The 16,888-nt window shown below is 41.6% G+C and overlaps 1 pseudogene; it reads left to right on the top strand.

The window, feature by feature from the left end:
• The first annotated feature begins 15,007 nt into the window (after positions 1-15,007).
• Positions 15,008-15,725, top strand: LOC117514944 (annotated as a pseudogene).
• Positions 15,726-16,888: the final 1,163 nt, after the last annotated feature.

Raw genomic sequence — 16,888 nt, 5'->3', positions numbered from 1 at the left:
AACAGCATTAGTGAAGGTTACAAATGATCTTCTTATGGCCTCGGACAGTGGACTCATCTCTGTGCTTGTTCTGTTAGACCTCAGTGCTGCTTTTGATACTGTTGACCATAAAATTTTATTACAGAGATTAGAGCATGCCATAGGTATTAAAGGCACTGCGCTGCGGTGGTTTGAATCATATTTGTCTAATAGATTACAATTTGTTCATGTAAATGGGGAATCTTCTTCACAGACTAAAGTTAATTATGCAGTTCCACAAGGTTCTGTGGTAGGACCAATTGTATTCACTTTATACATATATATATATATATGTAAATATTTAAAAAATTAACAGATTTTTTTCTGCATGTTGAATTGGGACAGGTTTTACACCTGATGCCCTTTCTGACACAATTCCACATTACAAAGAGAAATGTAGCAGGGGTAGGGTTTGAACCAGAAACCTTCTGCACTGAAACCAAGTGCACTAGCTTCTTGGCCACCACCCCTGCCAACATCCACATGGGATGGCTCCCGTGTCCGAAACATCCCAGGTTGGTGTCCAATATTCAAAATGTCTGTCCACCATTCATAGCCCATCTCCTCTCCCTCTGAGCTACCTGCTTTGCAGTTTAATCTCATGGGATTAACTCAGTCCACTGTTGTGGAAACCAGCTGTTTAAGTGCGTTTGTTTGTGAGAAAAGGTTTACTTGACCTAGACTTCATAGATAATGCTGTGATCTTTCTGGAATCAACAGATTGCAGCACTTGTGAATCTTGAGTGAAGATTTGGGACTTTGCGGGTTGGTGATGGTCTTGGATTAAGACAGTGATCCAGGCTTTCAATGATTTCCTGGATCCAGCCATTAAAAATGTGTTTGTATTCGGAAAAGTGTTGAATTTATTGACACTTCCAATCATCTCTGGGGTAATATTCATGTCTGGGTGCTCTGCCTTTTAGACATGCCTGGGGAGAGCTTATGGAATCATGAGGTTGCTGGACAGAGGTTTGGCGACGCTACTGAAGAAGGAAGATCGATGTTTGGGTGCTGAAGCTTCCTGTGTTCCTGTACTGTATAGTTGTGAGACTTGTATACTAACCAGTGTAAACCAGTGTATACTAACCAGTACAACCTATGAATGATAAAGGGGAAGTCTCTGCCACCCCCACTCCCCCCACCCCGGCCAGAGAAGAGGAAAGATGAAGACGTATGCGCAAGTGCTGAACGCAACCCCTCCACAACCAAATACGTGGGTTGATGATCATTTTGGATTGGTTTAGATTGTGCATTTTCCATCAAATGCTAAAGGGGAAGTCATGTTTTTTCTCCCACGTAATTGCTCCAGCCAGAGAAAAGAAAAGAGGGACAGAAGTCATGTTTGCACGTGTGCTGGACAAAGCACAGCACAATGCACTACTCTACACATTACCATAATATTCTGAAAAAAGCCTGGTGAAAATTATTAATCATTATTCAAGTTTTACTGGGCCTATCAACAAAATTTAAAAATTGGAAGTTTGAAGTCTGAACTTTCAACACATACTCAAACAGAAACTCAGGGTGTGGGGGATTTGATAGGAGGGCCGCTTAATTTGGTCATGTCACTTTGACGCGTCTCCATGTCAAACGACTTAATAAAATCATATTTGAATGAATAAGGCCCCATGTACTTAAATTTTTTTTTTCCTGACAGAAAAGTGGTGAGAGGGTGCCAAGAAATGCTTCATCCCAGCACCCCATCTCAGTGCTTTCTTAACAAAAAACAAGCACTCAGGTCATGACTAGCTTACAATATATGGCGATAAAAAGCACTCACCCTCAGGAGGAACATAGCGCCTGTCCAATCTACTGTCATAAGTGAGTTTTTTTTATGTCTCTGTTGTGATGGATTTTGTGTGACATAGCATCTGGCTTTGGAAAGAAATGGGCTAAAACAAACTTCTCTTTCCATGGGAATGACAAGTTTTCCTACTTCTGATTGGTTACCTGAAAAAAGTGACTGTTGAAACATTTCTGAGATTTTCAAGTTAAAGCACTCAGTGCAGCCAAAAATAAAGTGCAGCCCTCTGAAAAAGACACTGGGTTTGGCAGGTTTTTTTCTTTTTCTCTAGGCTGCTGTATGTGGTCGCATATGCTTTGCTCTCATTTAGACCATTTCAAAAAAGATGCTGCCGCTGAGAACAAAGCCATGTGGACACAGTTCCATAAAGTATAATGATGCTAGAAGGAAATCATTCCTAAGTGAACTTATGTCAGAGGAATGACGAGGGTTGTTTAAATATCTGCATTGTACACTTCGGTATTTGGCACTTGAAGAGGCGGACAGGTTGCCATCATTTCTTGATGGGTTCAGCAAGAGCAGGAAAAAGAATCTGAGTACTGGTCGGACTGATAATTGGAACATCCTGCAGAGAATCACCATCGTTTTGCTTTTATTTCCTGCTCTCGCAGAATTGCTGGTCCAACACAAGATTGTCTTGTAAATGCAGCGGTTAATCCCACAGGATTAAATTGCTTTCATGTAGAACACGCGCAGCATCGCTTTGTGAACCTCGGCAAATATGAAATCAGGGCTTTGATGTGAACTATTGCTGGGTGCGCTATCTGCCTTTGGCCATCTTTCTTCCGTCACTTCTATCTTTTCTCCGGTTCCTTCTGTGTTTAGAAATAGGATCTTTGAGCCTAAATTGAAAATGGGACTTCTCAACACTGAACACATGGCAGCAGATGTGCAACATCGTGTGAAGGGGGTAGGGAGGAGGGGAAAACGAGATGGAGACTTGGAGTAGGCCAGAAAGAAAAAGAATGAAGGAATGCCAGCTCCAAAGATACATCAGACAACAAAGGTAGAAAAAGAGAAGCGAGCAAGGCAGGAGTACAGAGGAGGAAGGTGAGAGATGGAAGGGAAAAGGAAACTGCGAGGAGTTTAGAGGCTCTCAAACACTTTGCACTCCCAACACAGCAGATGCCACATTTTGTCTGATTTGTGGGTCTTCTGTATTTATACCCTCACTGTGTCACTTCAGGGCCGGCACAACATTCATGATATGTGTAGACACACACCACACACACACACACACACACACACACACACACACACACACACACACACACACACACACACACACACACACACACACACACACACACACACACACACACACACACACACACACACACACACAAAACTGGCATGGAGCTCTCCTGCAAAGTCTGAAATGAGACAGGTTAGAGGCACCCTGCAAGACATTGAGATGGAAAACAGTGTTGAGGCATGTGTCAGGATCTGTACCAGGATCTACAGTATACTAATGTCTATGTCAGAGTTTGTACCAGGATCTACAGTATACTAATGTTGATATCAGGATCTGTACCAGGATCTACAGTATACTAATGCCTATATCAGCGTTTGTACCAGGATTTACAGTATACTAATGTCGATATCAGGATCTGTACAAGGATCTACAGTATACTAATGTCTATATCAGAGTCTGTACCAGGATCTACAGTATACTAATGTCTTTATTATATGGTATGGGATTTTGCCAACTTCTCATTGGCCCATTTGCTACTTTCTGAGCTGTACCACATGCCGAGTTGACCGCTGGTGGAGTCGAGTAGACCGCGCATGCGAAATGAGTACACCTCGTGTGCAGCATACCGCTAGCTAATCGAGCAACGCCTTCTATCGATAACGACCAATCAGATAACGCGATACAATGCCTACTTTGGCTGTCAGTTTGTAGACAAGATGGCAGAAGACAGGTTTGCGTCTGTTAGCGATACTGACTTAAAACAAATTTTACATGAAAAACATGCGAAGAACAGCCAACCTGTTTCGCAAGTACATCACTGAAAAGGGACATGCGCCAACTTTGAAACTTATGACAGATGGATGCTTGATGGAGTACTCGGTCGATTTTATGCGGAAGCTAGACAGGCGAATGACGAACTTGATAAGAAAACAAGCCTGATGACTCTTTGTCATGGACTTAACAGGCATCTCCAGTTGATCGATGGGATGTCAGTTGGTGCAGTATGACAGTAATAATAAAGAGTTGAAACTTGAGATTGATTTTTCAGTTTTAGTATGTTTGACAAACTCCCAGTTTTCTTGTTTACCATATAATAAAGCAGCTGTAGACTTTTGATTTCGGTGTACCCGTGATTATGAGGACCTGGTCAGGATGGCCTCGGTGAACCCCATCCTGACCAGGTCCGTATAATCATGGGTACACCGAAATCAAAAGTCTATAATTGTATAATATCAGAGTCTGTACCAGAATCTACAGTATACTAATGTCGATATCGAGGATCTGTACCAGCATCTGCAGTATATTAATGTCTATATCAGAGTCTGTACCAGGATCTACAGTATACTCATGTCAATATCAGGATCTGTACCAGGATTTACAGTATACTAATGTTGATATCAGGGTCTGTACCAGGATCTACAGTATACTAATGTCTATATCAGAGTCTGTGCCAGGATCTACAGCATACTAATGTCTATATCAGGATCTGTACCAGGCTCTACAGTATACTAATGTCTATATCAGGATCTGTACCAGGATCTACAGTATAGTAATGTTTATATCAGAATCTTTTACAGGATCTCCAGTATACTTGTGCCTATATCTACAGGAAATTACTGTCTATATGAGGATTTATATAATGCCTAAATAAATCCTTGTAATTTGATTGGTGGTTTGTATGCCACGTGATATGGATTATTTGCACCATTTGCCATTGTGTTTCATTTACCATGCAAATTTGTTTCTATTTACTGTGCAATTTTGATTCAATACGTTTTGTGCTATTGCACACCGTGACCACAGCACATGCACACAGGTGGCGACGACACTTAGCTTAATAGCAAACATGGCGGGGTTTGTTTTAGTGACTGTGCTCATTCTTGTAACATACACACACACAAAACCCCCAAATCGAGTACGCCATAAGCCGTCTGGAGGCATTTGCAGTATTTGCTGGGACATCTCTACCTGAAGTACAAGCACTGTCAGATTAAGAGCTCTACAAATTTCTGTTGTGATTTTTTGCTGGACTGAAGAAAGCAGAGAGCAGTCTGTACATGAAGAAGGCAATGCACTGCATCAGGTATGGACTACATCGTCAGGATTGTTAGGTGTTATATAAAACAAATAATGAATATTTTTTCATTCATGCAATGGAAAGAATATTTCATTTGGTCCACCTCCTTGAGTGGAACATTCCATCTTTCACCTCGTGAAATATTCTTACCATTGCACTCATAATCATTCATTATTTGTATGCTATACCTTGATCTACAGTATACTAGAGTCTATATCAGGATCTATACCAGGACATATACCAGGATTTACAGTATACCAGGATTGATACCGGGATCTATACTGTGAGCTGTACCAGGATTTACTGCATACCAGGACTGATATCAGAATCTAGAGTATAAGAGGACCTATACCAAGATCTATACCATGATTTACAGTGTGTTATTGTCTCAACCAGTGTCACAGCATTTTGTGATGCCATAATGAAAAGTACCTTTATCTATTAGTTTGTGCCACATTTTCGTGACAGGAGCACAAATTAATTTTGTGACAGGAGCACAAAATGTGGGGTGTTGCGGGGATATGGTTAGGATTAGGTTAAATTACGGTTAGGGGAAGGGGTAGAAATACTAAAATTGAAAAACCGTGTCACAAAAATGTGACACATTTAATGACGGGGCACAAAAAAAAGCATGAGATTGGGCTGAGTGTCTATACCATGATCTATATCAGGCTCTATACTGGGACATATACCAGGATTTACAGCATACCAGGATCCATACCAGAATCAACACTCTAAGAGAATCTATACTACGATTTCCAGTATATCAGAATCTACACTATAATCACACCAGGATCTAAAGACCATTTGGGAAGGATGATCAAAAGGGTTGAAATTTCAATCTTACTGTTCCTCTGAGGTCATCTTATATGAGCGAAGCGCCACGCAGCCAGATTTTGAGTTCACAGTGAAACAAGAAATGTCAAATGTCAAACACTTCCTGGTTTGACACTTTCTGGATTGACAGATGAAATACCATGGAATCTCATGGGAACTCAGTGGCAAGTTCACACTGAAACATTAAGTGTCAAATTTTGAGTCCACAGTGAAAAGGAAATGTCAAATGTTGAACACTTCCTGGCATGGGTGGAGCCAGAGTGGATGTCAGGGTTGCACTGGACTCCTCTGAAATCTGACAGGACCCAGATGATTGACAGGTCATGCCAACGCATGTCTGGTTGAAAAGAGCTGACGACTGCTAGGTTCCTCCTGTCCAGTAGTTGGTACTGTGTACCATAAAAAGTTCTAATCCACCTTAATAGAAGAAGAAAAATGTTTTCCTCAGATTTGAACTGAACACGTCATTTGAACCATGGACTAATAATGACACCAAAGTTATACTGGTGAGTAAACAACCGTAATTTATACCATAAATAAGGTCCAGGTTGTTAAAAGCGGCATTTCTCCTGTAATTCAGGTTGTCTTATATATGCGTGTGTCTCCAGTGATTTTTAAATGAGCAGGCAGCTGTTGATTAAATAACCTCTTAATTTTGCTCTCTGAGTGACACCAAGATGATGCTTTTTCACTTAACAATACACATGCCACGGAGTGTTTCTCAACTGTACTCAGGTTTTGTAACACTTGGCATTTTACACATTTTAATTTGTTGATGCCATTTCAAATACAAATAAATAAATAAATCTAAAATTATCTTCATTAAATTCAAACTGAAAGCAAATGTCTACAAATATAAAATACAGCTTCCTGATGAAGTGGTGTAGAGGAGGATTTTCTTAAAAAGAAGACCTGAATGTTCAGCTACAATTTGCCAGAAAATATATCTGAGATGCAAGCCTAGATTTGATGTTTTGGTGAAAGAAACTTTTGTATTTCTTCATAATTGTCATAATTAGTGACTTGGAAATGTTCATGTTTCCATCCCCTCACTTGTCTGAAGAAAACTGGCAATAAAACTGATTATTATTTACAGGTATTATCAAGTTTTACAGATTTGCTTTCAGTTTGAGTTTGATGAAGATAATTTTAGAAATGTTTATTCTTTATATTTTTTGTATTTCGTGTTTTTGAAATGACACAAAGAAATACAAATGTGTGAAATACCAAGTGTTGCAATACGTTTAGACGGTACTGTATCCTAACCCTATGATGAGTGGAAAATGAGTGTGATATTATTTCTGTTTAGTTTAAGAATGTTTAATTTTCACTGTTGCTGTATTTTGTGTGAAATCACAGTCATATCATACAGTATATCATATTGATATGACAATATTGAGATATGATAATTTGGCCATATTGTACAGTCCTACTGTCAACTAGCTGAAAACTATGATTATTAATTTACATCTACATTAAAAAAATGTTTAAAGTGGCAGGGGGTTAATTAGAGGGCTGTAATTAGAGGGGTCTGTGGGGTGGAGCCCCCAGAAGCTGAAAAGGCAGGGGGTCTGAGGGGGCAGAGACCATGCTAATGCTCCCCTGAAGTATTTACTCAAAAAAAAAAAAAATGCTGAAGGACCTAAACGACATGGTGAGATGCTGAAAAGCTTTGCTCATTCATGTCCGCGACATATACATATTAGCTAGCAGAAGAAGAAGAAAGGGGAAAAACCTACAGAATTTGCTTTTCATTAGAGCCTGAGAAAGAGAAGCATGAACAAATACTGGTCTGATTAAGCAGTGGGAGAAAGAGTGTATTTTGAAGCACCCTGGTTACTGGAAAAACCCGCCATAAGTTACATAAGTTACATCAGCTTTCCAACAGCTACTGTGAAAGTTATTAGTTTAAAAAAGAAACACATTAGAAAAATAAATGAATACAAAAATATGTACACTGAAATCAGTGGTGGCTGCTGGTCTGTCAAAGAGGGGAAGCTCATTGTCGGCTTACATAATAAAATTTGTCAATATATTTATATGTCAATTCAAATATGTAAAATAACAGACCCTAGTTGCACAAGCATTTCACAATTTATATCTCTATTACATACAGTATTTTATGATGGCACAATTACCAAGTTGTTAGTGCGCTTGATTTCAGTGCGAAAGGTTCCTGGTTCAAACCCCACCCCTGCCACATTTCTCCATGTAATGTGGAGTTGCATCAAGAATGGGCATCCAGCATAAAACGTGTGCCAGAATCAACATGTCAGTCCACCTTGGAACTGCTGTGGTGACCCCGAGTGAAAACAAGGGAGCAGCTGAGGGGACTTACTTTTTACAAGTATATTATTAATGTTTTTAAACAAAAATGTCAAATATTTCAAGAAGCACATAGAATCTTTACAAAATCGTGGCTTTATCCATTGACCGTCATGTTTCGTGGCCTTTCCAGAATAAAACCTTTCCAGGCAGTCCCATTGAAGTAAACGGGCGCTCGGCTTCGACAGGAAAATGCACTGACCACATGAGAAAAAGATTAACAAGATTAAAAAGTTAACAAAATAGAGTCAGTCAATTTGTGATAAGTAACTGATTCTGTGTGAGTGAGGGACAGATGGAGCGTGAGATCAATAGACGGATTGGTGCAGCATCTGCAGTGATGCGGTCGCTGTATCAGTCCGTCGTGGTGAAGAGAGAGCTAAGTAGGGGGGCAAAGCTCTCGATTTACCGATCGATCTACATTCCGATCCTCACCTATGGTCATGAGATTTGGCTCATGACCGAAAGAACGAGATCGCGAGTACAAGCGGCCGAGATGAGTTTCCTCCGCAGAGTGGCTGGGCGCTCCCTTAGAGATAGGGTGAGGAGCTTCGTCACTCGGGAGGAGCTCGGAGTCGAGCCGCTGCTCCTCCACGTCGAAAGGAGTCAGTTGAGGTGGCTTGGGCATCTTTTCCGGATGCCCCCTGGACGCCTCATTGGAGAGGTGTTCCGGGCACGTCCCATTGGGAGGAGACATTTTAGGGGAAGCTGAGCTTCCCTTGCAGTCTTAGAGAAACCGCCTCTGACTGAAATGCAGTAATTCTAGTAAAAAAGAGGCTGTGCAACATTCAAAGGGTTTTAGTTACTACACGACTAAGATTCGATGCAACCTTCAAAATATGCACATTATAATGTTTTATTAAAAGCATTGTGAACATGTATTTATGCCAAGGTTTTGGAAAGTCTTAACAGTGACACTCATGTATCTGGTACCTTTGCCTTGGAGTTCCAGAGATGCCTGGGAAGAGCTTATGGACTCATAAGGTTGCTGGGCAGTGGTGTTTGGTGATGCAGAAAAACAAAGGTCCAAGTCCTTAGGATTCTGATGCTTTCTGTTTTACTGTATGGTTGTAAGACTTGGATGCTAACCAGTGACATCAGGACCTCAGTCTTTGGAGGATCCTTTTGAACCTCTGGAATGAATTTGCGTTAAACAAGTGGTTGCTTTGGGAGGAACATCTGCCAAGACATTTTGGCCATGTGGTGTATTTCTCTTTGCATGAAGTTCCAAAACCTACAGTTCCTTGAATGGCCACTTGAGGCTGGCTCCAAAAGTGAGTCAGTCCCTTTGGAACCCAATGACAAGAAGGTGACATCTTGAGGCGCCCAATTTGACCTTCAGAAAACCAATGGATTACGTTTTATCCAGTATATACACAGTCTATGGTTTTTCATAAAAAATTACAACTTTGTTCCTCTTCTCTTTAGTCGTGTACTCACACACAGACAGAAGCAGCACACAGCAGATAACACTTGTGTTGTGATGTCCCAGACCTCGTGTGTGTCCTCATCTCTGGGTCCATGTTGCATTGTTCAACATCAATGCAAAATGTGTTTTGTTTCTAATCAATCAGCCCAAATGTTATAGAAGCAAAGGGTTTATTACACATCCAGCTCAGAGAAATGTCTCCCCTCCACACATCCATCAAACTCACACACTCTGGGTCCCTGCAATATAATGCAGGTTTACTGGGAACATGAGCTCCTCTGTTTGCACAAGGTCATGCATGTGCAAACACATGCACAAATAAATAAATAAATAAAAAATAGAAAGATGCACACTATAATACAGGAAATACTTGGACAGTGACCAGAAGGACCATTTTGCTGTTACTAATTAGATATTAAAAATTATGAAATGGATAAAAGCACAATACCATTAGTGCTGCCTCCTAGATGCATTACAGTTACATATTGATATACTGTAAAGGAAATTATTGTGACATATATATCTTTTAAACATTTGTTGGGAAAAACACAGTTGAAACAATTTTACTTTTGTCTAATTTCTTTTGACATTTGACAATATTCCACCAGTGCTTTCAGCATTTGATTAATGTTGCAGTCCTATTAGTCTAAGGGGGTTAAAAAACTAAAAATGTATATGCTCAGTCTATTAAAAATTAGACTGGCTGGAAATGTGATGTATTGGCTGTTGTGTCATCAGTGTACACTTACAATAATACAACCCCTGGCAAAAATTATGGAATCACCGGCCTCAGAGGATGTTCATTCAGTTGTTTAATTTTGTAGAAAAAAAGCAGATCACAGACATGACGCAAAACTAAAGTCATTTCAAATGGCAACTTTCTGGCTTTAAGAAACACTATAAGAAATCAGGAAAAAAAATTGTGGCAGTCAGTAACGGTTACTTTTTTAGACCAAGCAGAGGGAAAAAAATATGGAATCACTCAATTCTTAGGAAAAAATTATGGAATCATGAAAAACAAAAGAACGCTCCAACACATCACTAGTATTTTGTTGCACCACCTCTGGCTTTTATAACAGTTTTCAGTCTCTGAGGCATGGACTTAATGAGTGACAAACAGTACTCTTCATCAATGTGGCTCCAACTTTCTCTGATTGCTGTTGCCAGATCAGCTTTGCAGGTTGGAGCCTTGTCATGGACCATTTTCTTCAACTTCCACCAAAGATTTTCAATTGGATTAAGATCCGGACTATTTGCAGGCCATGACATTGACCCTATGTGTCTTTTTGCAAGGAATGTTTTCACAGTTTTTGCTCTATGGCAAGATGCATTATCATCTTGGAAAATGATTTCATTATCCCCAAACATACTTTCAATTGATGGGATAAGAAAAGTGTCCAAAATATCAACGTAAACATGTGCATTTATTGATGATGTAATGAAAGCTATCTCCCCAGTGCCTTTGTCTTGATGCTTTGATGTCTTCCTTGGTCTACCAGTATGTTTGCCTTTAACAACCTTCCCATGTTGTTTGTATTTGGTCCAGAGTTTAGACACAGCTGACTGTGAACAACCAACATCTTTTGCAACATTGCGTGATGATTTACCCTCTTTTAAGAGTTTGATAATCCTCTCCTTTGTTTCAATTGACATCTCTCGTGTTGGAGCCATGATTCATGTCAGTCCACTTGGTGCAACAGCTCTCCAAGGTGTGATCACTCCTTTTTTAGATGCAGACTAATGAGCAGATCTGATTTGATGCAGGTGTTAGTTTTGGGGATGAAAATTTACAGGGTGATTCCATAATTTATTCCTCAGAATTGAGTGAGTCCATATTTTTTTCCCTCTGCTTGGTCTAAAAAAGTAACCGTTACTGACTGCCACAATTATTTTTCCTGATTTCTTATAGTGTTTCTTAAAGCCAGAAAGTTGCCATTTGAAATGACTTTAGTTTTGTGTCATGTCTGTGATCTGCTTTTTTTCTACAAAATTAAACAACTGAATGAACATCCTCCGAGGCCAGTGATTCCATAATTATTGCCAGGGGTTGTATGTGTTGTTGCAGATGCAAAGTTAAAATAGTTAAGAACCCTGAATTGGTAGCAGTAAGACAAATATACATCAGTGGGAGACATTATCTGTATATAAATAATCTGAATGGGTTAATTGCTGATCCAGCTACAGTACATGCTAATCTCGTCAGCGTCAACTTTAGCAGAAAAAAAAAATACTATATCACAACAGCACAAAATTTATATCTGTTCTGACAACAGTTTATACTTTGGTAGCACAGAATTATGAAAAAGTTAACATATAATCTCTGCCATTAAGTAGAATGGAGACTAAGGTTGTCAGTAGGCCAAAATTGCTAGCCAATGTGGCCACTAGCATGTAGTACAATTACAATTATATGAAGAGAGTACATTTGTAATATCCAGTATTGTTTTAAAAACTGATTGTATGTTGGGTCAGGTACAGCTGCCCTAACTGAACCTACATGGAGCCTTATTGTAAGTTGTATACATCTGTTCTTATAACAGTTTATACTTTGGTAGCACAGAATTAAAAAATGATATATCATCTCTGCCATAAGGTAAGTAAAATAGTCAGAAGGCCAAAATTACTAGCTAGCTAATGTGGCCATTAGCATATAGTACATAACATGAAGGAAGTGTAGTTACTATACCGTACCATGTATTTGGTAACAGAGGGGTTCCAAAAACCAGAATGGTTCGGTATCCTTATTTTGGTATGAAAAGGGGCCATATGTGTACTGTCTAGTATAGTCTCTAAACTGACTGAAAAAGCTTGATCTCACATATAAAATGATATTGCATAATTTTATAAAAATCAGATCACACAGGGAATGGTAAATGCACTACATTTATACGAGGTCTATTAGATAATAAACCGACCCTTTTATTTTTTTTTAACTATATGGATTTGAATGACGTGCGATTACATCAATCATGCTTGAACCCTTGTGCGCATGCGTGAGTTTTTTCACGCGTGTCGGTGACATCATTTCCCTGTGGGCAGACCTTGAGTGAGATGTGGTCCCGCCCTCTCGGCTGAATTCCTTTGTTTCACACGCTGCACAAGACGGCGCGCATTGCTTTATCATTTTTTCTGGACCTGTGAGGAATATCCGAGTGGACACTATTCGAGAAATTAAGCTGGTTTTCGGTGAAAAGTTTAACGGCTGATGAGAGATTATGGGGTGTTTCTGTTGGTGTAAGGACTTCCCACGGAGCAGGACGTCGGGCAGCGCTTCCAGGCGCCGTCGTCGGCCTGTTTCGACCTGAAAACATCCTAATTTAAGGCTTAATTCACCCAGGACGTCGTGAGAGAACAGAGAAGATTCAGAAGAGGCCGGCATGAGGACTTTATGCAGACATTCCACTGTTTAAGGACATTTTTTAATGAAAGACGTGCGCGCAAATTCGCCGAGTCGTTTCCGTGACGACTCGGCAAATCTGTGTGCGTCGCGACAGGAAAAACACCTCCATGTTGAAAACCATTTGTAAAATTCAGGCGGCTTTTGATGGCTTTCAACAAGTGAGTAACTGAGAAATTGTTTAACAGCTTGGGCATGTTCCAACTTGCCCGTTAAGGTTTCCAACAGAGGTGTTTTTCCTATCGCGACCCCCCGCGGTCGGGTCCGGCCCGACAAGCGACTCTGCCCGCACGTTCTTTCATTACAAAATGTCTGTTAGTCTTCATTGGCTCCCTGTTAATTCCAGAATAGAATTTAAAATTCTTCTTCTTTCTCATAAGGTTTTGAATAATCAGGTCCCATCTTATCTTAGGGACCTCATAGTACCATATCACCCCAATAGAGCGCTTCGCTCTCAGACTGCAGGCCTACTTGTAGTTCCTAGGGTTTGTAAGAGTAGAATGGGAGGCAGAGCCTTCAGCTTTCAGGCTCCTCTCCTGTGGAACCAGCTCCCAATTCGGATTAGGGAGCCAGACACCCTCTCTACTTTTAAGATTAAGCTTAAAACTTTCCTTTTGAAAAAGCTTATAGTTAGGGCTGGATCAGGTGACCCTGAACCATTCCTTAGTTATGCTGCTATAGACTTAGACTGCTGGGGGGTTTCCCATGATACACCCAGTGTTCCTTTTTATTCACCTCTTTTTGCTCTGTATGCACCACTCTGCTTTTAATCATTGGAGATTAATCTCTCCTCTCTTCCACTGCATGTCTTTTTCCTGATTCTCTCCCCTCAGCCCCAACCAGTCCCAGCACAAGACTGCCCCTCCCTGAGCCTGGTTCTGCTGGAGGCTCCTTCCTGTTAAAAAGGAGTTTTTCCTTCCCACTGCCGCCAAGTGCTTGCTCACAGGGGGTTGTTTGACCGTTGGGGTTTTTCTGTAATTATTGTATGGCTTTTGCCTTACAATATAAAGCGCCTTGGGGCAACTGTTTGTTGTGATTTGGCGCTACATAAATAAAATTGATTTGATTTGATCTTTTAAATAAGACAAACTTTATTATCCCGAAGGACAGTTCGAGACTGTTACTATTATGCTGCATTCACACTGGACGCAATGCGAGCGACGGCGGCAAGAGGTTGCCATGTAATCCCTATGGAAGGACGCATTGTGGCACCACAAAAGTCCAAGCCACGCAATGCGACGCGATGGACGCAAATAAAGTGACACGAATAAAGCGATTTTGAGCGATTGGCGTATTTGTGGCGTGATATCGCATTACATCATGTTGCGTTGCCCTCTTCCCCAAGTTGAAAAATCTAAACTTTTTCATCTTGTCACACCGCGATGACCAAGCAGGGACTGGATATGTAGTGACGTAGGGAAGCGCAGCGCAGACAAACTTCATTCAAGATGGAGGAGAGACTGATCATTGCTGTGAATGCTAGGCCTGAGTTGTATGACACTGAAAAAGGACATTGAGTCCCATGCTCACCCTGCTCAGAGTGCCCCTCTCATTGGACCGACATCACTGCTATTTTTGCATTGTGGGATAGCTCGCGCCCACAGATTGAGCTCGCCGGACTACTTTCACCACACTGCTCATCGTGGTGCTCTTATTGGAGCAACAACACACAGAATGTGTCTCTTCCCAGTGCAGCTTCTTGTTCTGACTTTAACACGCCGCTGGCTACGTTTCTCCACTTTCCACAACAAATAGAGCACAGCAACTTGCTCCGTGTGATCAAGGTCTGCCTGGTTGTCTTGACTGACAACCGGAACCAGCGAGCAGAATGGAAGCTCCACCTATTTGATGACGCATTGGGGCGAATTTTCACAGCGAAAGTTTCGCAGAAGCAGAGCGACACACCGGGCGATGGTGGCGTGACCATGGCCAAGTGAGGGACGCAAATTTGTGGCATCACGTGGCGTCTGGTGTGAACGCGGCATTAGTCTTGACATGCAAATCGGTTGTCCGACCTGGTATGGAGTATAAGACTAATTGGACCATCTAGTAGCTGGTTCCCTCTGAAGTTTCCCTCAGGACCCCTGGCACTCCCCGCTTGCAGTTTTATCTGGTAAAGCGATTGACAAGACCCCTTGGGGCCGAAACGATCTCATCTTATTCTCAAACTTTAAATGGGTACAAAGGCCGACTTGCTGGCTTGGAGCCGGGCGTGGAATGTGAGCCACCGAGTGTGCCACATTTGTTAAACAGAACTGGCGCTACGGGATGAACCAAATGCTGTTCCAACAGCTGTCCAGCACCCAAGAAAGTAGTGACTAAGACCACCAGTAAAGGAGTGAAGAACAGAAAGTGGAGCAGGAAGGAGAATTACACCATCTATGTGTACAAGGTGCTTAAACAGGTCCATCCCGACACGGGGATTTCTTCCAAAGCTACAAGTATCATGAACTCATTCCTCAACAACATCTTTGAGCACATCACCACTGAGGCATCCTGTCTGGCGCACTACAACAAGCGCTCCACCAACATATCCAGGGAGATTTTCACACCGCTGTGCGCCTCCTGTTGCCCGGTGAGCTGGCCAAGCACATCGTGTCCGATGGTACCAAGGCTGTGACCAAGTATACCAGCTCCAAGTAAACTGATGTGCATCTTCACCACGAAACTCAAACCCACAGCAGAAACGAGGTGATAATCAGTTAGTCACTGCTGATGCTCCGAAATGACACATGCGGAGTGAAGGCAAGGGGACTGATCAGACAGGGAGCCCGATCAGACCGTGGCGTGGCACCTCATCACTGGCATCCCAGTCCAACGTGCAAACCATTGTGCAACACAACAGCATCACTGAGATTCCTAGATCTGCCCAGACACTGTTGTCTTCTTCGTTTCATCAGACTTCCGTGTCTGAGAGGAGGGCTGTCAATCAAATCTTGCTCTTCAGAAATGACCAATCACAGCAGAGCCAGTACCGACCCTGGTCGCCACCACCCCCAAGGGTTTTGAGCAAGAGAGCAGAAATCCACTTCGTGTGAGCAGAAATCCACTTCGAGAGGGCGGGGGCGTGCTGGTCACATATTCCTCCTCGCTTGTAGCAATTTCAGAGATAATTTGCGCACTCGCAGTTAATATCTATGCGTGTGAAATAATTTAATATGCCCGAATGCATATTTTATGGCACGAGTGCTTTTGGTACTAATGTGATGCCATACCTTTGATAAAGGAATTAAAAGCAGTCATTCATGTTCTAATAGCCTGAAGGAAGTTTGCATTTAAGAGCAAGGTCAATATTTTATGCTATAAAAGTGCAATAAAATAGGCTTGGCAGCAATGTTTCTAGGGTCACCTTTTATATTGCATAAACAAATGACTGCGTCCTCTCTTTAATATCTGTGTTTGTGAGCAAAAGAAATCAAAATATATCACAATTCAAATTTCCAACTCTATTTGGTGACACAGGATAAAAAAATAAAGGTTGAAAGAATTGTGTGCACGACTGCATGTAAACCAGTTAAGTGAGTGCTGTCGATGTCAAAGGTTCAAAGGAAGAGCGATATGCATGAGGGAACATCCAGAGAGAACAACAAGCGTTTCCTCCTCTTTGAAGTGGACTCCACCCCCAAACCCCGGGCCCCATCCATCAGCAGGCCATAAATCCAGGCTCTCGTCTGCTGATGTGCCTCTGAAGTTCAGGAATGTCTGCACGAGGTTTAAGATCCGCTGAGTTATGGGAACACCTGGGGCCAGAGGAAGGGAGCCGGATGAGGAAAGAAGGAGGAACGGACCTGTGAAGGGCAGCACGC

The sequence above is a fragment of the Thalassophryne amazonica genome, chromosome 8 (genome assembly GCF_902500255.1).
Source record: "Thalassophryne amazonica chromosome 8, fThaAma1.1, whole genome shotgun sequence".
NCBI lineage: Eukaryota > Metazoa > Chordata > Actinopteri > Batrachoidiformes > Batrachoididae > Thalassophryne > Thalassophryne amazonica.
This window is presented reverse-complemented; position numbering and strand designations above follow the sequence as displayed.